General features: G+C 42.0%; 1 long non-coding RNA gene across 1 annotated transcript; it reads left to right on the forward strand.

Annotated features, from left to right (window-relative positions):
• Window positions 1-9160: 9160 nt before the first annotated feature.
• Window positions 9161-16561, forward strand: LOC136441859 (uncharacterized). Its single transcript, XR_010756938.1, has 2 exons — window positions 9161-9602; window positions 14883-16561. It is a non-coding gene; the product is annotated as an uncharacterized lncRNA (long non-coding RNA).
• Window positions 16562-25822: the final 9261 nt, after the last annotated feature.

Below are 25822 nucleotides of genomic sequence, written 5' to 3' on the forward strand. Positions count from 1 at the left end.
GTGACAGGTTCAAGGTCCCAGAAGTTCTGCTCGGGTAGGCGTGAGGCGTACTTGTAGAGCAGACATTCCAGGATGTCCCAGTGGACGTCTGTGAAGTTCTCGCAGTTGGGAAGCCTGATTCTATCCTGCCCTTTCTTCTCTACAAACACGGCGATCTTCCCAACTACCCCTCCAGTGGCGTGGAAGATCCGGTCCACCTGAGCGGCGAACGGCGGTTTACCTGTAAGTGTCTCCACTAACTTTCCTACCTCTCCTTTCTTCCTCAGTGCGTACAGGCGGTGTACGTTGTACTTGGTGTCGTTGAGGGACGGGTACTGTACGTACCCTCCCAGTATGTTGCTGAATGTGTCGCGTTGGAAGGCGAGGATTGTGACCAGGCGTGAGCTCCCGGTGAGCCACCCCAGGGCGTTCTTCGACTCACCTATGGAGTAAATCTGTTCTACAAACAAACGACTTCTCCTCAGTCTCTCGTGGTCTGTCTCTCCCACCTTCACGTATAGATCCTGGATTTCGTCCACTACAACGACTGGAATGTAAGATTTCTCGTAGAGCAGGTCTAGTACAACGCTGATGTCCCGTGTACCCTCCCCTTCTCCCTCCTCGCCAGCCTTGATCCCCAAACTCTTCACCTTCCTCCACAGGGCCTCGGACGGTAACTCCCACCTCTCGGCGCAGTCCACGTACACAGACACGATTTGCTTCCCCCCGAACTCTACAGCAGACAACGCTTCCAACAGACTGCAGAGTAACGTTGTCTTCCCGACTCCCCTTCTACCAACCAGGAGTATGTTGTTACGGTTATGTCTCCCCTGCAAGACCGAGTACACAGAGTCGATGAGGTCGAGTAGCACGCCTTTGTTTTCCTCGGACAGGAAGTATCTGGGGTTACCTTTGCCCTGCGTCTTTTTCCACGCTTGCAACGCCTTCTCTCTCAGCTCGGCAGGCCCGGATCTATGCTGGACGTTCCCAGATGACGATCCGGCGGCCTCGAAGCCACCCTTGCCCGCCTCTTTTCCTAGAAGGTTCCCCATCCTGATCCTAAACTACCCGGGACGACAGACGATGGCTCTGTACGTACGTACCGACGCTGAGGTCGAGCTGTGCAGTGTGTACTAAAATGGCGTACGCTGCCTGGGCATGCCCTTTGTGACGTCATTGTCTACACAGGTCTAACGCTGTGTCATAGCGCCTTCTTGCAACTCTGATGTAAACTGCAGGTGTTTGATAAGCGCAGTTTCCTCGTGACCGCTAAATACTAGTATATCTTTGTGGTAACAACTTAACGGCTATGTTGCTCGTAAACATGGGCAAAAACTAGCAATAAAAGCGCTACTATCTTTCGTCTGGACAAAACGAGGTTTTTAATGATAAAGACACCATGAGGCTATCATACCACAAAACCAATACCTGAAAGTAAGCACACTACATGCCCTAGGCGAGCGCCGTTATTACCGTTGAAACGTGCGATGCATGTACATTCTATATTCTTGCAACAATTTCAACCTCCATGAAAAATGGATATATTGTTTTTGGTGTGTATGTGTGTGCCTGTGTGAGTGTCTGTGTTTTTCGGATATTTGTGAATTGATTGTAATGATATTTGGTATGTGAGGAGTTGATGGAGGACAAAGGTCAAGGTATTGGGCCCCCTGGTTTGTGACCTTAGTACTGCAGTAGAACTGCCAGTTTTTGTATCTTTTGTCCTCGACATGCTGTGGTCTTGTTTTTTTGTGGTAGATAGTTTTTGATGCATAGAGAAGTGGTGTAGGCTTGGGCCCCCTAGCCGCTTGCCCTGAAACTACAGGAGCGCTTTTTTAACACATAGCTCAAGGATTGATGATAACTGAACAAAGGAACGACGGATTTCTGTAGCTAGCTAGGCAGGTAGCTTTTAGACTGGTGGACAGATTTGCCTAGAGTTTTTGAAGTGGCCCAAACACAGAGAATCCCTCTTTTGCCTTCCAATGGTGCAAAGAGGAATTGATGTCTAGACATGAGAGGCCTTTGATACTATCAGTAGACTAGTGTGTATAACGCCCACGTGCCTTTCCTTTGGAAATTGTGCAAAGGCCGTTAGAGCTTGGGATTTCAACAAAGTCATTAATTAGCCTTTTGAGTACGAGCCGAAAGCCGGCCCTCTAGTTAATTCCTCATCGTGCTTTAAACACCTTTTAAAAGGCTTCAACTGCAGAAATTTCGCCGCTGCCAGCCTCGCCCTTTGCAGACTAATACCCGACATGTGCATGTTTTTGGGTGATACGGCCGCTTTGATATAGTTCCGCGGAGTGGAACAGACGATAAGAGCTGTTTCTTCCGGCGCGGCGGCTGATAGCGTTGTTCGGCGTCAGATCCGATCTTCCCGGGAAGGAAAGAAAAAAGGTCGCTTCACCGATCCAATTTCATTCGGCTATGTTCAGTCGTGACTGCTGTATGTAGTCATCTTCTTGTAACTCTAGGCCTACAGCCAACGGCAATGCACGAACCATACAATGCCTTTCAAAGGTCGAGACCGTAGGCTAAAGTTTATTCCAGAATCCAGGCCTTGTGCTACTTACTTTCTAGGGCAGACCTACCGAAGTTAACATCCTTGAATCCTTTTTTTTTTTTAACTGTCCCATTTTGGTCAAAATTTGGCGTTTTAGTTGGCGTAAAGGACATGTGAGTTGTTGGGTCATGTTGGCCCTGAGCGGATGTATACAGGAGAAAACTGAGGGTCAAAGGTAGGATTGGTTTTCTGCTTTTAGCTCTTCTATGAATTTAAGTAGGTCAACACTTTGTTTTCTTCCCATCGTTATAAACTAGACCCTTGTGACACTCAGTTGGAGCAGAATGTTGAAATGTGGGTTAGTACTAGACTTTTATGAAGCCTTGTATTGTAACTCCTATGGAATGCAGTACCTGTGATATCTGTCCTTCCAACCAAGGAGGTTTAATCTGATTAAACCTCATTGTTCAACATGAGTACTGTACAACTCAGGATAATACACAATCAAGATATCAATTTTTTCATATCGACGGAGAACAAGCAAGCTGACAGCCAGTCGGAAACCACCTACTAGCAGCTCGGCAATGGTAACAATGCCACCACAGACGGACAGAACAGTCGTCATAATACTGTACAGCATACAACGTTATAGTACGTACATGTAGCGATTAGACAGGGGGTGTAATAATAAGTTTATTGCAAATTTCTGCCCGAAGGCTAATTGCAAATAACATACTCGTAGATGAAGGACAGGGTACAAATAAAAGAGCAGGGTGCAAAATAGGTACAAAAGCGGCTAAACTAGATGATGAAAACGTAATTGTCTATAACTAGTGAAGGTTACAAAACAAATATATGTAGATGAATACAATGAAAATGGCATACTTGATTTTGCTTCCAGAGCATCGTTTATCTCAGGATACCCCTTCCTCGCAATAGTTGGCGGTCTGTCCCCTGCCCTGTAGGATTACGTAAGCCTGATTGGCTCAGATTACTACCGCTGATGTATTTGATTGCCCCAGACCAATTTCCCACCCAGGAAGCCTCGGAAGAAGGGTACAACTTGTTGATCCCGGCTCTATCAGTCTCGTGCATAATCCATCCCAACACGGGTCGTCAGTCATTGGCTGGAAATTAATTACATCTACCGTAGCCGAGGCTCTAGAGGACGAATGGGCGGGTAGAGTATCAATGAATCGTTGGATCGCTGAAGCTATGAGCTACATATATTGTACGAACTGGGGTTTTAGAATTGATTGGGTGGTGGTTTGGGGATGGTGTAGTATATGACCATCAGAATCCCGAGTCCCTATCCCAAAGTCCGTTACAAATGAGCGGTTTAAGTTGCTACCTTTACGTATATCCCAGATTTGATCTGTCGAGCGAAAAAGTAACGGCCTTTTCACTAGTTACCTTCGCGACGAATGGTTTCGTCGAGTAGGTTATTCGATGGTGCTTGTCTGTGTGTCTGTTAGTGAACAGAATAAGTCGAGAACGCCTGGATGGTTTGTTGTCGTAGTTGGTGTGTCGGTGTGTATGTGGCAAATCTCAAGATGATTAGATTTTGGGCGAAGTGTTTTGCATAATTAACGAGAAAAGTGTAAAAATGTGTTCAATTGTATGCTTTACTATGCGTTCTGGTTGCGACGTGTGGGCTGTATTGTTTCAGGGGATATTGATACGGGTAGATGGGGGGCAAAGTTGGTCATGAGGGGTCATGAGGGGTCATGAGGCAGGCAGGAAACGTCAGTTACATGTACTGCAGCTGCCAGGGACAAATTGGCTATCAGCCAGCTGTAGGGCAGATACAAGAGATAGGCTTGCCCATATAGGCAGTAATGCTTTAAAGCACTAAAACAAGGGCTCAGAAAAGGATTCACCTTAATTGCAAGCCCCAAAAATTCTTATGCACCAGAAAGCCACATCTGTCTACTTTAGAATCATGCAAAGAAAATAGACAGTTGACCAGCTCGTTCTCTCGTAACAGCTGACAGACGAAAACAATCGTCAACTTTGACCTACTCCCAGCCTGGAAGAGTCCACTCGGAGCATGTGAAACCAAACCACAAAGATATCTCCTTACACCAATTAAAAGACTGAAACATACAAATTTTGACCAAAGTTGGATATACACGGCCTTATATGAGTAAGAACAGTCATTAATGCAGTGCCACAGCATGGGAATACCGAGCATGTCTGTGTGTCTGTTAGTGAACACGATAAGTCGAGAATTCTTGGAAGGATTGTCTTGGTATTTGGTATGTTGGTAGGTCTCGATGAAACCTGAAAATGATTAGATGTTGGGCCCCCTATCGGCTTGTTACGGTACTGCAGCGGAACTTCCTGTTATGATATCTCGTGTTGTGGACATGCTATGGAACTGATTTTTGAGTGGTAGATAGCTCGTTGGGCAGAGAGTAAGTGGTATAGGTTTGGGCCCCCTAGCAACTTTTTTGGAACTGCAGGGGTAGGTTTTGCTTCAGACTTTGAAAGGGAATAACTCAAGAAGGGCTTGATGGAAGGTCATGATTTTTTGCATGTACATAGCTTGAGCGATGATGCACATGATTGGATACTTATTATGCAAATCAGTAACTAATTTGCATAATTAATGAGGAAAGTTTATACATTCATCAATTTCCATGATAGGACTCGCAAACATGTGACATATGTAACTGAGGAAGAGAGAAATATTAATAGATATCAGCTATGCAAATGAGAACCTCATTTACATAATTAATGAGAAAATAATATAACTCGAGATGGGCTTGATGGATGGTCATGATTTTTGGTATGTAGATAGCTTATGTGATGCTTTGTATGATTGGATGATAATTATGCAAATCAGATTATAATTAATGAGGCAATTTTAAAAACCTGCTGTGTTCCATGATATGACTATTCAAATATGTGACATTTGTAACTGAGGAAGAGAGGAATGTCAATAGATAGAAATTATGCAAATGTAGGCCTAATTTGCATAATTCATGAGAAACTACTATCATTCCATACTAGTAAATAACGGCAATTTCATAATTGTTGCATTTAGAAGTTGTGTGAATGTGAACACCATTGAATCAAATTATGCTAATAAGGAGCTTATTTGCATTATTGATGAAAAATGTTAGCATAACCTTCTTTGTTAAGCTCATAATCATAACAAGGAGGTTTGGACAACTTATGTTATTTGGGTGAGGAGGATCAACTGGTATGATTTTTGATTGATGAAAAACACTCCTAATACGTCAGTCATAAAGGTCAAAATCATTTCGCGAAGGTATGAGGTCGTAGAACTCTTGTTGCATGTAGAATGGGCCCACAGGTGATACTCTTGTTGGCGAGTACCTGCAGTATTTTTAGCTCCTTGAAAATTGAATATTAGCATCAGCTTAAAGATAAAGCTAACCAAGTCGTATCGTATCATGTGGCTTTGGAAACTCTTCCATAGAAAACCGAAGCAAATAAGAAAGTGTGTATTTTCTTGTATCTTCCAATACAATCAGAAGTTCTAAGTCAATGACCTTTAGATGCAGAATGCATTTTCAACTCGACGGTCTGCGCGTATCTCACGCTAACCATGGTCGACTAACCCTCTATGTGTAGCCTCCGATGCAGACTCAACCAGGCTGTTTTCTTGTGTTTTCATGTGTTCGTTTTTTACGTGCTGTTCGCCCCCTCTTTTATCGATAGCGCTGACAAATTTGTCGTTTCATGGCCTAAGGTGCGCCACAGGGAACAACAAATTCTGTGCCCTTCTGCCTTCTCGGTTGTATTTCACCCTGTTCCTATCAAATCACGACACACAGGAGGTTTTTTTTAAAGGACTTTGATATTGAAATCACACTGGGTACAAAGCTCAGGAAATGACGTCATCATTTCCCCAAACATGCAACCTAAGGGGTCTGAGGTTTTTATTTTTTTTATAAATTTTTTTTAACGACGTTGATAGTGAAATCACACCTGCTACAAAGCCCCGGAAATGACGTAATACGTTTCCCTAAACACCACACCTCAGGGGTCTTCCTGTTTTCTTGTTACTTCAACTTGGTATACTACGACGTCACGAGTGGAAGTCAATGTAATTAGCTGACAGCAGAAATCAAGAACTGGAGGTATGGTGCACGGTAAGATAAGATATCACCAGAAGATAGTTGCCTGTAATCAGAACGTGTTGTATTTTAGTGGTATTGGTGACGCAAGCACTTTAATAAAGGCTTTAGGAATTAGTCGTTGTACGGCATGTTTTGCTTACTCTCCAAGCAGAGGTTGCTGGGGAAGTTGGTGGGGAGAGCCGACATAGGATAACAGGGACATAGGATAAAAAGGTCTCAATCTTCCCCATCAACCTCGGCTTGGAGAGTATGTTTTAGCATCCTCAAAATCAAATCAAATGAAAGCTCCTTCTCTTAGCTTCGAAAGCCCGTCTGAAGGTTGTACGAACAAAACAAAAACATTACTGACAAAATTGGCGATGTTCATATAACAGATTGGCAAATAGCCTTCATAATCATAATCTATCGACCTGTATCAGCCGGGACCAAGGTAGTAATGGCAAGCATTATTACTTTTTTCTAAGTTCTCATATACTACAGTTTCAGTATCTTTAACGTCAGTATAGAAGTCAACCTTCTGCAATACACTCGATCACTTGCTTTCCATAGGAGGACGGATGACAGTATCTGCTTGGCTCTGCGGCATTTTATTCGACGGTGGGTCGACGGTGGGTGAGCGTTCGAGCCCCCCTCTCATTGGACCCGCTGCACGCTGGCTGCGTCGCTGCATCCTAAACTGGATTTGTGTCACCCTTGACTTTATAATGGGAATATCATTCAAAACGTACAAGAATGAACAAAAAGACAGCAAAACACACAAAGCTTTAAAACATTCGTTTTTGTCAATGAAGTTAGTTGAGTGCATTGTCGATTCGATCGGCCGCAGCGACGCCGCCAGCGTGCCGCGGGTCCAGGAAGAGGTGGGCTTTTGAATCAAATAGCCTTGCCAGGACACCCCCATGTAATCATGAATGGTATGCCCCAGGGACTGGGTGTTTGCCAGGATTCGCGAGTCGTGATGAGTGAAGTACCCTCGCGTGTAATGTGAGAACGAGTCGGGCGGAGTTCTAGCGACCAAAGTCAACACGGGATCTTGTTAACGGTGATGAAGATAAAGATAAGATGTGTCCGGTTCTAGAATCACTGTAAGTGTACTCCTGCTTTTATCACCATGATCTTCACTTAGCTTGTACGAGCGTAAATCTATAACAACGGTCTTTTATCAATTCATTTAGTGATAAGACCGGCCTAATGCGAAAAATACGTTTCTTTGTGCCTCCTGCCTCCAGAGTATAATTATAAACAGCCATTTAAAGAGGGAGAGAAATGAAAGGGGAAAGGAATGGAAGAAAAAGAATTCGAAACAAGCACTATCTCACCACCAGACACACACACACACACACACACACACACACACACACACACACACACACACACACACACACACACACACACACACACACACACACACACTTTTTGGAAACCCTTGATCGTTATGTCGGCAGACTGTATATAACAAAAAAACGAACCTTCAAAGACGCAAGGGAACAGTTACTCAAGCTACTAAATAGATCATTATCGCAATTTTATCCAGTAGTTTGAGTAACTGTTACCTTGCGTATATTATTACCTGGACGTCTAAACCTTCATGACCTTTATAAAGCTATCCCCAGGTATCTAGTACTAGTGGGCGGATGTGGTTGAGTATCTGAAGAAAAGACACTAAGAAACCGACCTTTGAATATCTTTGAACTGTAAACCACCTGCGGCCACAGCTACCGCAAACAACAAGAACCGGAGTGGGCAATATTTCTGTCCCGCCAGATTTCTGCTTCGCGGGTTAGTGCGCGTGCGAGGAGTTAGGGTTTGGGGATAGGGTTAGGGCTAGCGTTTAGGGTTAGGCTCCGGTTAGGGTTAGGGTTAGCCTCCACAACGCGACATCTCCTACCAAATTCCGATCTAACTTCTGCTTGAAAATTACCACAAGTCAACACAAGAGTGTGACACACTTCTCTCACCTCAGTGTTGGGGCACTTATTTGGCAGGGGCAGGAATTTGGCTTCACACCGGACGGTAGATCTGTATCAGAAACAGCCTCAGGTGCTCACGCATCAGATACTAGTATAATTGGTAGTTGGTACCGTGTTCAGCCTTTGAATTAGCCTGCTGATTTGGACTGTCAACAGTATAACTCCATAGGCTCCGTAGTATTTGTAATGGATCCGGGACGTACACTGTTTTCAAAATTGTTTTGACATTGAAGAATAGCTTTTGAAATTAAAGGCCTAGGACATGCGTGTCATTTTTGAGGATCCTTGTATTTTCAATATCATGTAACAAAAGCAGACATTCGCTTATTGTGCCTTCTACAACGGGCAAATAATTTAGACTGTCAACAGCATAACACCATACAGTATTTGTGGTGGATCCTGGACTTACGTTGTTTTCAAAACTGTCCTGACTTTAAAGAATAGCTTTCGAAATCAAAAGCTGAGGAAATGCGTGTCATTTTCGAGGATCCTTTTATGTTTGCATGACATGGGATTTAAAAATAGACATTGACTGATGGCGTATTCAATACATTTCGTCTGCTTTGTTTATTGTTTGTGAAGCGCGGTGCAAAAAATTTGCACGCTAAACGACAATGGTTGACCAACAGATAAGTGTGCGGGGCTTCATCCATGACGGTCCTGCACGACATAAACAGCATAACATAAGGGATGTATCGTTACTGCCATTGGCGGGGTTGGACCTACTTTCTCAAACATCCTTTCCACACACCGTTCCCCATCATAATACAACATAGAATGATCACAATGCATACCACTAGCATTAGATTTCCATTGAAGAATCGCTACGTAGGCGGACTGACATATTTCCAAACCCTGTAAGAAACAGTAACGTACAACCCCTATAGTTCATGTCGCAGACAAACGATTTGGGCCTTCCAGTGGTAGGAGAATCCCCGGAGAGTATACCTGTGCCCGTACCTGTGCGCAAGGACTTACCGTGTAGGCTACCTGTTGCCAGGTAATGTCTCAGCTCTTCAGGTGTGGAATACACAGGTAAGAAGAACCTCAATGTTTAAAGTCAAGACGATAGATTCTACCTGTTGATTCACAAGGATTTCCAACCATCCATTGCGGGCTGAACAGGTTTGGTGCTTAATGTAGAATAATTAGACAGTGCAACAGAGGGTCAGTTTGAAAATGGACCACACCACCCCAATGTTGCGTAGTTCTTCCTCTTTACTTCAACTAGTGACTGATCCTTGTAGAGCGTTTTTGATTACTGTCTGACCGGATTTTCATATACAGCCCCAATGACTGAACTACTGCTAATGCATAGCCTCCATAGCAGGCTCTACCGGGCCTTTTTTGGGTAGGCTTATGATACACCTTTTGCAGCCAGCCCGTAACCATCAGCCAGCCTGTAACCATTTTGCCCGTAGAAAAAATGGTTACAGGCTGGCTGATAGTTACGGGCTGGCTACAAAAAGTGCACTATAAGCCCCACAAAAAAAGCCCGATAGAGTCTGCTATGGAGGATAGTTAATACACATGTACACAGCTTACTGTGTTGACCGTGGCATGAATGTAGGAAGTTCGCTGTAGTATTTGGCAACTTAGACATCGCTTCCTCATTCTATTTATATACTGTATAACGATGCAGGGGTTGGGGTGGAATTTGCCCAAGGGTTGAAGGGAAGTGTTCTTCTTACTCATTGGCCACTGGGCGAGACGTCGTGACGACAACAAGAAAAAACAACCGCACGCTTCTTGAGAAAGGGCACGGACAGTACCCCTGAAAAGCCTCAAAACCCCCTCGTTTGTTTATTTTATTCACCGTGGCTGGACTTGTGATCCAGTGGCTAAGCGGTGAAGGCTTTCTGCAGCCTGTGATTTTGTCTGGGACAAGCACAACAAATGCTGGTAAACTTGTTTGGCCACTAGTCGGCCGCAGGCGTTATCATTGTACAACACGGGTCCCGTTCTAGAAATGTCAGCAGTGATACCGGGTACGGCGGAGAAGAGTCGACAGAGATATACTGGTAAGGTCACAGTGGACATGTGTTGTTTATTTCTCCGTATCTCTCGTACACTCGAATATTCCTTTTGATAGATTATAAGTTTATCAACATGTTTCCCTGGATTTCCCAGTTTCTATGTAGTTCCCTTTACTGTACCGGAAATGTAATTCTTCAAACCTATCATCAGAACGTGAATTTTGAATCACAACATTAGCTACAGCTGGTTGTGTTTTCAGTGCCCCAGTCGGAGAGGGGGAGGGCGCCCCGATTCTTTCAGTCAACTTTGACACAATCACCTAGAAGTCTGCTTTTTTGTAGGGCAAACGTTGTTATCGTTTTGCTACTTCATTCACAATTCGTCTATTTTTGTTACATATATTTTTCAGGTATTCTATGACTAAGAAAACACTTTTCGGTTGGTCAGACAACATGGAGAATTGTTCCGTCACTCTCTATTTCTAGACAGAACGATTATGATAATTTAGAGTTGGCTAATAACACCGTTGGAGCTTAGCCTCCGATGCAGACTCAACCCGGCTGTTTTCTTTGTCAAGTTATTGTTTTTATACTATTATATTTTTTTTCTTATTGCTGGCCAGCAGTAAGAAAAAAATATAATAGTATAAAAACAATAACTTGAAAAAGAAAACAGCCGGGTTAAGTCTGCATCGGAGGCTAGTTGGAGCTAGTAAGCCACAGCAAAGTGTTCAAATATTGACATTAAGTGACTTAACTAGTGCAAGGCAGTAATATACCTTCATCTATTCAACTTTACTAATGCACCAACATTGACCAAAATATGTAGCGCGTCAAATATAACAGCAAGTAACATAGATCGACAAAAATTGAGTGACATTTTTTTTTTCATAAGGGGAATGTGTAGGCATTGTACGGGGTACACGTGTAATCAACAATATTTTGTAGTAAAGTAAAATGCATTTGCCAAATTAAAGAGACGGAAATATGTTTTTATGCATATGAAATGAAGACTGCTAATGTTGTACGACGCCCACATACTATCAATATACAAGGCCAACGTGTTATCAGTATACGAGGCTCACGCCGCGAGTTCCAAATACATATTGATATTCTGTACAAGGAACCAAATTAAATCCTTGGATGGCTAGCACATTATCGGGAGACGCCCTAAGGGACAGGGCAGTATATATAAGGATCGTAGGTTAGGAGCAAAAGTGTCCTAGTTCTGGACTGATTTTCCAGGTCAACGATTAGCGCAGTTATAATAATAATAATAATAAGACTGGTTTATTTGTTGCACTCTTAGCAGCCATGAAGCTGAATTGCGAGACACATTACATCATCATACATTACATTTCAACATAACTTAAAACAAATTGGCTTAGCTTAGCTTAAAATAATCCGCCTCCAGTTATGTTCTTTAGCGCTACATTTTGCCGCCCAGTCTCTTGTAAAAAAAATCAGGCAAGGGATGCCTAGTTATTATTCATACATATTTTACGGAATTCATACGATCCACTACAAGAAACATACGGATTTTATAGCCTGGAATCCAAACCTATTATAGCTCCCGAGTCTCCTCTCCATTTTGCGAAAGGAGACACGGCAGCCATAACTCGTGAGCTACATATATGATAGGTTTGGATTCCAGGCTAAGGATTTTACGGAATAAGATTATACGATCCACCACTTCTAAGAAACATACGAATGTTACGGAATTCATACGGGTTTTACAAATAGTAAGGATCGATATATTCCGTAAAACCCGTATGATTTCCGTAAAATTCGTATGTTTCTTAGTAGTGGTGGATCGTGATGAATTCCGTAAAGACGGACAGACACTGAATATCAAGACAATTTTACAGAATCATACGAATTTTACTGATAGTAAAGATCGTATATATTCCGTAAAATTCGTGCGGATTCCGTAAAATCCGCATATGTTTCTTATAGCTCTGTAGTTAATCGTATATATTCCGTAAAATTCGTATGAATGCCGTAAAATCCGCATATCTTCCTTAGTAGTTACAATTACTATGTATTTCGTAAACTTGTATGAATTTCGTAAAATTCGTATGTTTATTAGTAGTGGATCGTATGAATTCCTTAGAATTCGTATGTATTTCGTAAAACTCGAATGGATTTCGTAAAATTCGTCTGAATACTTCTGAAGGCGCAGCTCAAAACGATACTTTCCGCAACCCTCCGTTTCGTTCATCTCCACCTCCTCTCCAAGCGGTCATTATTGGTTCGTCCCCAAGTAGTCCTTGAAACCAGATGGTCTTTGACTGGCCTTGTGCGCACAGTTAAGACATCACTTGTCATCGGAGAAACCATTAGGTGTTCACGTGTGTGTTAACGTGCCGTCATTATGCGTCAAAGCGTGGGAGGTGGTGCGTCCTTCTATAGCAGGGGGAATGGAGAAGAATCGAAGAGGCAGGTGATATTTCTTCATTTGTCACTGGAGTCACTTCGGTTTGTTTCAGAGGGACAAGGAGGGACTACACACGCAGTCGATGTGTCTTTAAGGTTACAGAGAGGATTTATGATAGGAGATTTTGGAATATTCTTGTGTTTTAGTCCCACACAGATTTCGCTGTCTTGTGTTAAAAAAATATTGTTGTGCATCCATTTGCATGTAGATAGTCAGTTTTAGAGTTAGCCATCTATTTGTTTTTAGTTCAGTTTAGCGATATAGGTGAAAACGTTGTCGCATTATTTCGCCAGCTAAACGATCACAATTCTTCTTCTTCTGGTGAATTAATGAGATAAAAAAGCCTTTATCACATTATTTAATAAAAAATGGACTGTCATTGTCTAGCTACAAATCTTTAAAAAATCTCCCCAAACTATTGTACGACATTTGTGACAGCAGCTGAAAAAGATTAAATGTGTATAGCTAACGCTGTTTCATTTCACAACCACTTAGAGATGTAGACTAGAAGACACTACTTTGAAAATATATATGCAATAACCAATTATAACAAATAGAGAGTGGTCTTCCAAATTACATTTACTCAAGCAACTGGATAGAATTCCAAATTTTATCCTAGTTGCATTGAGTAACTGTCATTTGACGTATCTTATTTCCTAGATGTCTAACCTTCATCAACGTAGAGAGTGGTGTTACTGTTAGTCCGCGTTAGTTGCGTATGCAATCAGAATAAGCGATGTGTTTACCTTTCTTATTCATATTTTCTGACCTTTTAATAATTTACAACCAATTTGCGTCATGCAGAGCTAGTATGAATAGCAATGTGTGAACTTTCACAAGGTCTGCTATGATAGATTTCTCTTGTAGGCAAACACTTTTCGAAATGGGATATGACTAGAACAAATATGTACACAATTTAGGAGATCACTTCGGTCAACAGAACATTTTCGTTTGACACCGTAGCATTTTGCTGTCGTCTGTACTTTGTTGACACGACTGGCTATTATCTGCGAACTCACAACCTGCTCAAATCTCGGAGTCGTGTGGATGCAAACATGTTCTTTGTGTTGTTCTGACACGTATTTGCGTGTACTGCGCTGTGTAATGTCGCCAAGAAAGTTATGTTCTGAGTAGCATTTATGTAAGGGTGTGTCAACACGATAACTAAAAAAATGCCTGGATGGATTATCCTGATACTTGGTATATGGGTAGGTCTTGAAATTGTTAGATTTTGGTCCCCCTAGCGGATTCTTATGGTACTTCATGGCATTTTGTTATCTCGTATTCTGGACAAGCTATGGTCACGATTTTTGGTCGATAGACAGCTCTTGTGGTCGGAAAAAGTGATGTAAGCTTAGGACCTCTAGCAGTTTTGTTTGGAAGGGTGGGGCGTTTTATCCTGTTCATGCTTTACACGACTGGTTTAAGCAGGGCTTAGGAGGGGGTACTTTCGTCGCAGTCTGTGAATGAATGTGAGGAAAACGATTTTGAGGATCATCTGAATACGATATGATTACCTACCTACGGCCGCCCCCCACACATATTCTTTTTGTGTCATCTTTATATATTTCGTTTTTAAAAGTTAGGCCGTTCCACTTATATTTTCTGGAACATGTGTAATTTTTGTCTGGACGGTACAATTCAGGAACTGTAATGTGTCAACAATATATATCCAATAGCTGCCATGGAACGGCCGCTCCTTTGCTTGTTATGTGGCGTGGTGTCAAAATAAACTGTTTATTAACATTACTGTAAAAAAAAAACACAACTTAAATGGTCGTCTTCAAAACAACTTAGCATGGATTTTCATGAATATTCTGATTATCGTTTATTTTTAGTCCGTTCTATTATCAATGTTTGATTCCTTATTGGTGACGCTCTTCATCCCTCTATCTGTTACAGTTCATCTAGCGATGCTTTATCGCTGAGATAAATTCAGCTGTACAAGAGAACCACAACAAGACAACGCAGATATCCTAGATTTCATTAAGCCTTTCAAGGTGAACGAAAAAGAGTGAAAAACCAAGAAGACAGCATGCGGGTTTTGCTGCGTATCCCCACGTCAAATCAACGGAGGCGGTCATCGGGAGGATCCGACGGGGGATTGTCACCCGAAGTCCGCCCAAGGAAAATGTCGCTCCCTTCGGTGAACGTACAGCCGGAAGTTTTCCAGAAGAGGCGGACCTCCGTGCACCCTCTGCTGACTAACGGGAGGGTCATATCGGCGGGAGACTCCGACAAGGCGCTATCGCCGAACGCTCACATCTACTTGATGCTGGTAGTGACTCTCTTTGTGGTGGGAGTGTCGGTAGTCTTCACTCTTCTGCCGAAATGCATCGGGACACTTTTCGGTATGACAGTTTGAAGGAATTTGACGCTCGCGTCCCAAATCACGCGCCAGATTATGCTCTCGCGAGAGAAGATCTTAAAATGGCGCCACAATTTGGAAAGAGGTCTATTTTCTTCAAATCACTGAGTGAACTTAAGATTGAACTATTAAGTTCTCAAGAGCTTTCGGTGGCAGTTAGTTTGCGTCCGAGGTTGATGCAATAAGTTAAGGGACATGTGCAATTATAAGGTGGAAGGTTATCATCGACAGACTGTCTCTAAGATATAAAAAAAAAAACTATTGTGAAAAAAACTATTCGCGAACTCAAAGAATTGACTCACCGGAATTTTCCACAGAATCACTTGGTCTTTACTTTCGGACCCAAGCACGTGATTTTTACGTATGTGTGACGTCATCACTGGGTCAAAGTTTGTCGGAAGTTGGTATAGCCACCCGTCTCAAGGGTGCCTTTAAGTTCTTTTCCATGAGGTAGATAGCTGTGACCATATAGAGCTGCCCATCTCATGTAGTAAAGCGTGAGTAATTTTATAGCGTCCTCTAGCGGTCCGGACTGCCCATTGCAAGAGATATTTTTCACTGTCGCCGCTAAGAGAAAGCAGCAGATTAAGCATATCAGAATTGCGATCGGCTGCAAATCCGGATTTCAAAACAAAGAAAAGCTTTAGGCTAATCCAAGATGACTGTTATCATAAAATTGTACACAATAACTGAATGTTGTCTATGAATATTCGTAAAAAATATTTGATGTGTGGTTTAGATATAAAGATTTAGTTCTGCTCAGATCCATGCATACGTGTCATGGAACCATCAAATGGATTATACATTTTTGTGAGTTTCTATTTTAATGCATGTTGATGTAGTCTAGGGAAGGGTAGCTAGCGGAAAGACTGTGAACTGCAGTTTGAAAAGGTGATAGAAACACAGTTGCAACCTGAATGCGACCCTCATAAGTCAATGTGTACATGGAAACTTTTGTCATGTTTTTCAAATTCTGTTATGAATCTATTATTTGTCGCTTCTACTGTACAGTAATTCTTATGTAATTTATTTTGCAGTGACGTCAAAGTGGAAAGCAGTTATTCATATGTTACATGGTTATTACGGATAAAGATACTTAAGTTATAGATGTACAGGACTTTCTACTTGGCAAAATCCAACTACTGTTCTGTTATTCCATGATGCAAAACTCGTGGATCAATAAAAACATCAAAGTGCTTTATGGCAGTTCAAACATTGGGCCGAGTTTCGATTTTCTTCCCAATGTAGTACCAAAGACCATTGCATTATCCCACTTGTAAATACATCAAAACCTTGCGGAATGTGGGGAGACAGTAATTTGAAGAGAGACAGATATATATATCTATGAGAAATGCGTATTTCATTGTATAAATGTCTGATCTGTAGATAGCATTCTCTAAAAAGAAATCTAAAAAATCAAAACCGAGAAGGCTTTGAAAGATTACAGCGAGAGGTATATGAGATCACATTCTTTTGAATGACTTACTTGTAATGACCCAGTAAATTCTGCATTTTACACTGGCAATACTTTTGTACTCCAGCTAGCACACGACATACGTGTCTCTGAATTCAATTGTAAATGCTCCGACTTGCTATCCAGATATATGAAGATGTATAATGATAAGTTATGTAAACACTTTACTTTTGGGACCGCATCTGTAAGCAGCGACACCTATAACTGCAGTACAAAGTGAACCAGTCAGAATTGCCCTGAGGAAGGTGACAAACAGTCACCGAAACGTCGGTGTGAATAAAGCACTTGGTTGTGTACAAAGAGACTTTTTTTCAGTGACTTACCAACCTGATGAAACTAGTCACCGATATGAAAAAAAATGTTTACAATTCATAATGCATGCCATCTTGTTTCTCATTCATAGTATGTAAGTCAAACTACGATGACATACAATGTACCATTGCTGTACTGCCATAATGTTCAGCTAGGTGATATATCAAAACTGTATTTCCCATCTTCTTGGATCAGAAGCTACAGAGTTCGGGTAGAAATTATGGCGCTTGAAAATGGTGTAAATGATTATATAACCCACAAAAAGATTATGTGCATTAACAGATACCTCTGCCGCGTAATATTCGAGAAGGTAGCAAAGTATAAAATATTGTTTGTAATCCATTCTGCGCCGATCCAGATCATATCGTGGTCACGTTCGTGATTATATGCAGTGCAATTTCGGTCGTCGGTAAAGTGAAGATCAAATCAGGAATCGATATGGAGAGAGTGGTGACACAGAATACGCAGCGTCGTGACGGTTCAAGATACGGAATTAGAACCATTCTTCACCAACGGTAGAGTCGATTACACCTTACCACTAGTCTTGGGCGTTTGTCGCCTTTAGTTGTTGTAACATTTTCGAAACCTTTATAACAATATAAATCAGATAACTAAGTTATTAGAACAATTCGTAATGTTCTAAATATTTTCTACGGTGTTCCAACATGTTAGAAATATTTCTTATATCTAATACGTTATTTGTATTAGTTTTTTAACATGTTGAAACATAACGTCACCATTTGTTCTAACATGTTCGAAAATGTTCTAACATTTCATGAATATTGGACATTTTGTAAATTGGGTCATTGGGCTGGGAAGAAAGCAATTCACACATCCCTGTGAAGTACAGGGAACTGTGCCTAGTGGTCATGCAGAAATGGTACACCACAAAAGAACCACAGTCCAAGTTATCTAAAAACCCTTGCGGTGAATTGACTCTAACAGCATTTTCACAGCAGGCTTTCTGGTCGGCACCGGCGTTTCTTTTTTCTTTCAACATATCGGGGCCAGTTTCTTTTGCTGGAGAAGTCGTATCTTAACATGTCCCCAATAAAAAAAGAAGCAAAGGACTGTCTTTGCCAAAGACAACAGCAGGAGCGACTAACTGACTTAAGCTCCACGCATGTCGTATGACAGGTTTGCAACAGCAAGTTGAGGATATATTTTACAGTGGTGGATTTGCTATGAGAAATTTAAGAGGCTTGTCACGGCAGAGATTGCCGTTGATCTTTGTTGATTGTCGACGGTTTTGTCTTATCTTCGTTGAAAATTCATGTTTCTAGGCGCGTTGTCAGTTTTTACCACCTTAGGCCATGTTGATTTGATTATATGGATGAAATCCTATGGGAAGCCTAAAACCGATGCGAGCGTGCGAAAAAAACAACGTTTTGTCAAACAATTGCCCTCATTATGAAATGAAAGTGGAAGGTTGAACATATTAGTATGGTATAGTACAGAACAATAGATTCTTCACTTTGGTTCTTTCACGTCTTCTTTTTTTGGACTGTTTTGACGTTAGTATTCTACGACCTTACTATACATTTCCTGATGTATTTTACAATCTACGGCATGTATTCGCTCTTGTTGCAGCTGCCTTGTACGATTTACCGTATGGTCGAGAACAGTTTTGTTTTAACGGACGAAAATTGATTCTCGTGGATGTCATCCATAAAAACGAATCAACATGGCCGGCCTAAGGGCTATTGTGCAAAACCTAACAACAAAGTTTAACCTAAACTGAAAATGTAACAGATTGATTGTAGTATCCGTGACAAGGACGACTGCGGGACATGTTTTTTAATCAAGAACTTAATTTTCAATCAGGGTCTCTACTTCCCAAACGCTGCCCCGTCTCTAGCCAGCTTAATTAGGTGCTTGTAACTGCTCAAGGAAAAATGGGACAGTCAGTCCTAATCATCTTTATACTGATGTCATTGAACCTTGGTAGACTGAAGTATCTGTGAGGCAGTACTAATTTTGAAATATGTCTTTGCCGTTGGTGTGGAAAGATAATGAACCCAAAGCGTAAAAGCATACACAAATCTGTAAATCTCACCAAGATAACAAGCTGCTAGGAGGCTGAAATCTTCACCACTTTTTTCTTACATCAAAAGCTATCAACCATCCAAAAATCAAGATAACAGATATGTATATAAGGTAACAGATATACGAATATACAGATAGAAGTACAATAAATCGGGTAAGATAATTAGATAACAGAGTGAAAAAGCGCCCCTGCTATTCCAGAGCCAGCTGCTATGAGGCTGAAATCTACACCACTTCTTCCTTATATCACATACTATCTGCCTAAAATAATCAAGACCATAGCATGTCCAGGACAAAAGGTACAAAAACTGAAAGTTCTACTGCAGTACCAAGGTCACACATCGGGGGACCCAAAATCGACCTTGACTTTTGTCTTCCCAATACCTGCCCACATAGCAAATATCAATACAATCCACCCAGAGGTTCTAGACCGCAAATGCAGACGAAGCCACTTAATTACACCTCGGATAAACGCACCTTCCATGTAATTGCACCGAATCCCAATATCCAAAACCGGTTCCCATTCACTGCATTGTAGACGAAGCCACTTAATTACACCTCGGATAAACGCACCTTCCATTTAATTGCACCGAATCCCAATATCCAAAACCGGTTCCCATTCACTGCATTGTTAGTGACTCCGCATATCTGCACCGCTCATGGTCACCAATGCCGGATAGCTACACCAATTTTTTTCAAAAATCCTCGAAAAGTTAACTGAAAAGGTGCGCTAAAATCGGCAAACGCGGTACAAATGAGCCGATACCTGCCGGTGTAAAGGCGCAATACCGCCAATATGTTTAAAACTGTTTTGAGTAGCAAAAGAAGGCGGTCTCCATTGACAGTTACGTTGATAGGAATCGTATGGGAGGTCCCGGACGGGTCACCCGTAATCAGTAACCAAGTTTTAGTTTCGATTCTAAGTTTCATGGCGGTACATGATTTACGCAAATCGACAACTGCACTCTACGTAATGTAACACAGAAACTGTTGTCCCATGAGTGGCATGGCGATGTTTCAGAATACCTCCCCTGTAACATTACGTGTGTTGTAATGCGGTAGATTGCATGGAAAAATGAAAGAATGCAAAATCAAAATAGGTTCGTAGTCATTTCTTTATTTTCAGCAAAGGGTCAATAAATAAAGTTAATAGCTGAATAATTTCGTCTGTTTTCTTTGTGCTAGTGTTTCTGACTAACGATACACCCCCTCGCCCATGGTGGTGCGGTCCAGCTGGGCATTTCGCATAATTGCACCAGCCAGATAATTGCACCAAAACGCTGACAGATGGGTGGTGCAGTTAAGCGGATTCTACTGTATCCGGAAGCACAGACACACAGACACAGACAGACACGCACTCACAGACTCACACACAAACACACACACACACACACATACACACACACACAAACACACACACAAACACACACACACACACACAAACACACACACACACACACACACACACAAACACACAGACAACACCTCCAATTTCCATGGAAGTATTGTTAATCCGTTGCCCGCACAGACGCAATACATGAATATTGGTTCTATCTGCATTTAATACCTTGCTAATGCAATGGCAATCTGCCAGCGAAAATAGCTAGGGATTCAATATTTCAAGAGAATTCTGTTGGCAAGCTTAAGCTTCCAATTTCTGAGATAAAATAGTGAAGGAAAATTTAATAATTCATCTATCACTGCACCATACCGCGGTTTTAAAAGGGCCCCCGGGGGCAACCGCAAATCATCGGGACAGAAATACACAAATTCTAATTACAGAAAAACTAGACAGTTCGAATAAAGCATAAAAGAGTGAAGAAATCAGGTATAAAAAAAAAGATGAAAACAATAGCATGGTATGTCGAGGCAAAATATGCAAAAACCGAAGTTCTGCTGCAGTACCAAGGTCACAAACAAGGGGGCCTATACTTGACCTTGACCTTCGTCTTCCCAAGACCTACACATATACCAAAAATCATGATCCATTCAGCCATAATTAAGTTATGGTGACCACAAGTATCCAGAAACACAAACACACGCGCAGACACACCTAAACAATACATAAAGGTATTAAAAACTAAATTAGTATTTTTCGAACTTGAACTTGAAAAAAAAAGTTTGAAGGCAGTGTTCCGTCTGGCTAAGCCACGACATCGCTACATGTCTCTACCTTCGATTTAGCGCCGGGTAGACATTAAATAAAGCCGAAAGTGCCGAAGGACCATGCCCGACCGGAAGCTGTTAACGACTTCACGCCCCACGGCGTCGTTAACGTAGGCGTCGGACGCACACATCTCACGACATCGTTAAGTCGGACGCACACATCTCACGACATCGTTAAGTCGGACGTACACAGCTCACGACGCCGTAAAAGTAAGCGGCGGAAGCGTACTGTAAAAGTGGAAACGCTAGCGGTGGTTTTATGTTTGCGGTTTTTGAGGTGAAATCTTCACCGAGAACCACCGCGAACAATTCTGTTCTCTCTCTTTCCCGCCTACCACCTTGTTTCAAACGCGAACTTGATTAAAACCATCGCGAACACTCAAGTTTGTCAGTACCGCGAACATTTTACCATTTTACAGTATTTATTTCGTGATGCCTTACAAGAAGGTGTCGAGCGAATGCATACCATATGACCGATATAAATAAACAGTGCAATTTCAGCTTGTAGGTGTGAAGTTCAGTGTCACGAAAAACAACGAAAATAGGACATGTCTATTCTATGCAGATAAAAGGATGAAGGTAGTCCCATAGCCTTTTTGAGGCTGTAGGGGCAGTGGGTTGTTACCCACTGTGTCTAGAGCACGGTATTGGAAGGTGGGTCCCATCCCTATCCTTTCACCGCTTTTTACCTCCACACCCTATGTCAGGTACCCATTTTTACACCCGGGAGAAGTGAGGAAAGTCGTGTAGGGTGCCTTTTCTAAGGGCACAACATCGGTGGCATGTCATGGGATTCGGACCCAGGACCTGTGGGTTCTAGGCCACACACCCTAACCGTGCGCTGCGCCAACACGACTATGCATATATTTCACGCGTAATAGGAAAAAAAAGTTATCCCAAAACGGATTTGTTATCACCGCCCATGGCGATGTGTCAGGAAAATTTCACACGACTTACATTCTATTTGACGAAGACTGACAGATATAGATAAGATAAAAGAAGACGGAATTGCTGGCTCTTGATTGACGTTCGGTTGAGACAACCCGGAAGAAAAGTCGGACATCGCGCGATCTATTTCAATTCTCCTGCGGTGGTATGAGAAGATAGCGTTAGTACCAGAAGCTTATCAATTTTGACTGGAGGGTCAAGATATGGATATTGTGGTCATTGCACATTTCCGTCTGAGACGAAGATAGAGCAGTCTAGTTAGAGAAGCGTACGTGATCATTTTTCGTAATGCCACTTATGATAAATCTTTATTATCCAGGATAATGCAGAAGGGATAATGCTGTCCCCATTGAATTCTTTATGATAAATCTTTATCATACAGGATAGTAGAGAGTGGGTGATGCGGTTCTACGCGGATTGTGATATGTCAATTGTCGCCCTTTAAGAGATGTAGAATTTTTGCCACTTTTCCCACTACCCTGTTTCATGTTATGTAGCGCTTGATAATACATGTAACATTCCCGTCCTACATTGCGTTGTGGGTGCAACCTTATTCGGAAACAATTCATGGCCGAGGGAGGGGGGTAGTTGTTAGCTTGGATGAATGCCAGGACTTTGACGTTGCTTCCTGTGTAAAAAGGTAAAAGGTAGTCCCATGGCCTTTTGGAGACCGTAAGAACAGCGGGTTGTTATCCACTGTGTCAAGGGTACGGTAGTAGAAAGCGGATCTCATCTATTTTCTTCCAGCGCCTTTTAAGCTCCCCTCTCACTGGACCCGCGGCACGATCGAATTGACAAAGCACTCAACGAATTTCATCGACAAAAAACTAATATTTTTAAGCTTTGTGTGCTTTGTTGTCTTTTTGGTCATACTTGTAGTACGTTTTGAATGATATTCCCATTATAAAGTCAAAGGAAACACAAATCCAGGTTATGACGCAGCAACGCCGCCAGCGTGTCGCGGGTCCAGTGAGAGGGGGGTGGCTTTACCTCCCCAAACGAAGTCACGCACACCTGGATGGAGCGAGGAAAGTCATGTAAAATGTCTTTCTCAAGGTCACAGCTCCAGTGGCTTGCCTGGGGATTCGAACCCAGGACCCCACGTCCCAACCATTCCGCCAACACGACGCCACAAGTTCCTCCTGTGCACTTCAAAATCTGAAACCCTCAGCAGCAACCTTTGTTCCTGGTACTCATTGAAGCTACCGCGTAAAAATGCGTCTTGAAAGCTTGTTTGATAACATCAACATCCAGATTCGGTTCACTTGTGGCGGCGACGGGGACTCCTTTCACCATGGCTTACCAACGCCGATCTTATCAGTATACTCTGACATTTTTGTATAGTAATAAATCTTCATCTTTACTGATGTTTTTCTATAGCCACGTAGATAAACATTTATATGCTAAAAGTGAGAAGACGAATGCATAAATCTTGTTTTGTTTGCATGCCAGTTTTAACGACACTTGTATGTCGTGTGTATTAAATTCACTGACCTAGACAATCTTGTAGTTTGCACATGAGATTAAAAAGAGGGATTGAGAAAGGAAAAACACAAATTTGATCGAGTGAGATTGTGCGGATGTCAGTTTCAAGGGGTTACGGAGTTTACAGGCGACGTTTTTACAACACTTGTACGTCGTGTGTATTGAAATCGCTGGCCTAGAAAATCTTGTTGTTTGCACATGGGATTAAAAAGAGGCATTGAAAAATGAGAAATACAAATGTGAGAGAGATTTTCTGTCAAGATAGCGCCTGTATCGTGCATGTGTGCCGTCCTTGGGGGTTTGACTAATATAATAAAGCAAGGAGTGTTTTAAAACATCGCTCGGAGGGAGGAAAGGGAGGGGGGGAAAACTGATAAAGAATCCTGGTGACTATGTCAGTGTGATTGATGGTCGTGTGGGATTACTTTGCATACCATTTGAAGTTGGAACTTTAGGGGCGTAAATTCAAGGTTTTACCACACTTGGCACAGAAAAGATATTGAGGGGTGTCTTGCGAAATAATGCCGTGAGAGGCCAGCTTTACAACATCGTGCATGCAAAATGGCATGTAATATCCCGGGTCAAGGCCAGAACCTCCGTGGGACCTGCCAGGAATAATTCATATGGGAAACTGACAGGTCTCTTAAGAGGTTCTCTAAACATAGAAGGCCAAGTTTTGCAAACTGAGAAGTCTCCTAGCAGATACCGATTGAATCCCCAGTACATTCAGTGAGCTTGAACAGAGTCAGAACTCTGCAACATGAACCGACGTTTTTCCTAAGGAGTGAAAGAGACAATCTACATTATGCTCGTTCTCATTTAGATGTACACATTTTGTAAGTTCCGTTACCGTTTGAAGTAAGACGTTCTTGACATTTAAGATTTGCCACATATAAAGTGCCAAACTGTCGTTTTTATGACGACTTAAAACTTTCCTGGCTTTTAAAAACGACCGTTTGGCACCTAATATGTGGCATATCTTAATGTCACGTCAGAAACGTCTTAGTTCAAACGGTAACGGAAGTTACAAAATGTGTAAATTTAAATGAGAACGAGCGATACGGGCCCATCGACCATCCCTTAACAGAGACGGGGGCCGATACCGACTGCCAGACACCTTTGACCCGTTGCTGACGTCACACTTCCGCCCAGGTCAAGTGACGTAGGCTTCGGGGAAAATCTACTTGAGAAGGGCCAGAGCACTGTTCGAAAGCTTTTTGGTAATCGCTTTATTTTATGTACGGAATAAGCGTGTATCTTTTGATTGATTGATTGATTGATTGATTTCATTTGATCGAGCTCCCGCTCGAACCAAACTTGAAAGCTTCCTCTACTCCACCCTATCTTCCACCAGGGACTAGATTTCCTTCACTTTAACTTAAGTCTCGGCAATAAATGAATGTAAATAATAAAAAATAACGCTGCAAGGCATGTCTCGTGTATGGATTTGCTTGAAGTAAAAACCAGCCTTGGTCAAGGGTAGAGATAATTCGATATCCTACTATGGAATTACGGCATTGTGAACACTTTTGGGACCGCATCTGTAGGCAGCGCCACCTATAGCTGCAGTACAAACTGAACCAGTTAGAATTGCCCCAAGGAAAGTGACAGATGGTCACCGAAACACTGGTTGAATAAAATACTAGGTTGTGTGCAAAGAGTTTTCTTATTCAGTGACTTACCAACTTGCTGAAGCTATTCACGGGCGTGTTACAAAAGATTTATGAGGAGAGTAAAGATCCATCCTGGCCACGTGGGAGAGCCAGACTAATTTGGAGACGCTCTGGCGTTTTCTAATGATGAAAAATTGCATAATTTTAATGAAACAGTAAGTTTCATGCTGATTGAATAGGATTTCCATACGGCCACTTCATCTTAGTTGTGGGGGTTGCTTTATTTGGTTTGTCGTGTTTGACTTAAGTAAGAAAGAATTCATGCTATAAAAAGCAACCGATCTATACTTTAATGAAAATAAATTTAAATCAAGATGTGTGTAGAACATTTTCTGTCCTGCTAATTAGATTCATTGCGTAAGGTCGATAA

Source organism: Branchiostoma lanceolatum, chromosome 9, assembly GCF_035083965.1.
Source record: "Branchiostoma lanceolatum isolate klBraLanc5 chromosome 9, klBraLanc5.hap2, whole genome shotgun sequence".
Classification (NCBI taxonomy): Eukaryota; Metazoa; Chordata; class Leptocardii; order Amphioxiformes; family Branchiostomatidae; genus Branchiostoma; species Branchiostoma lanceolatum.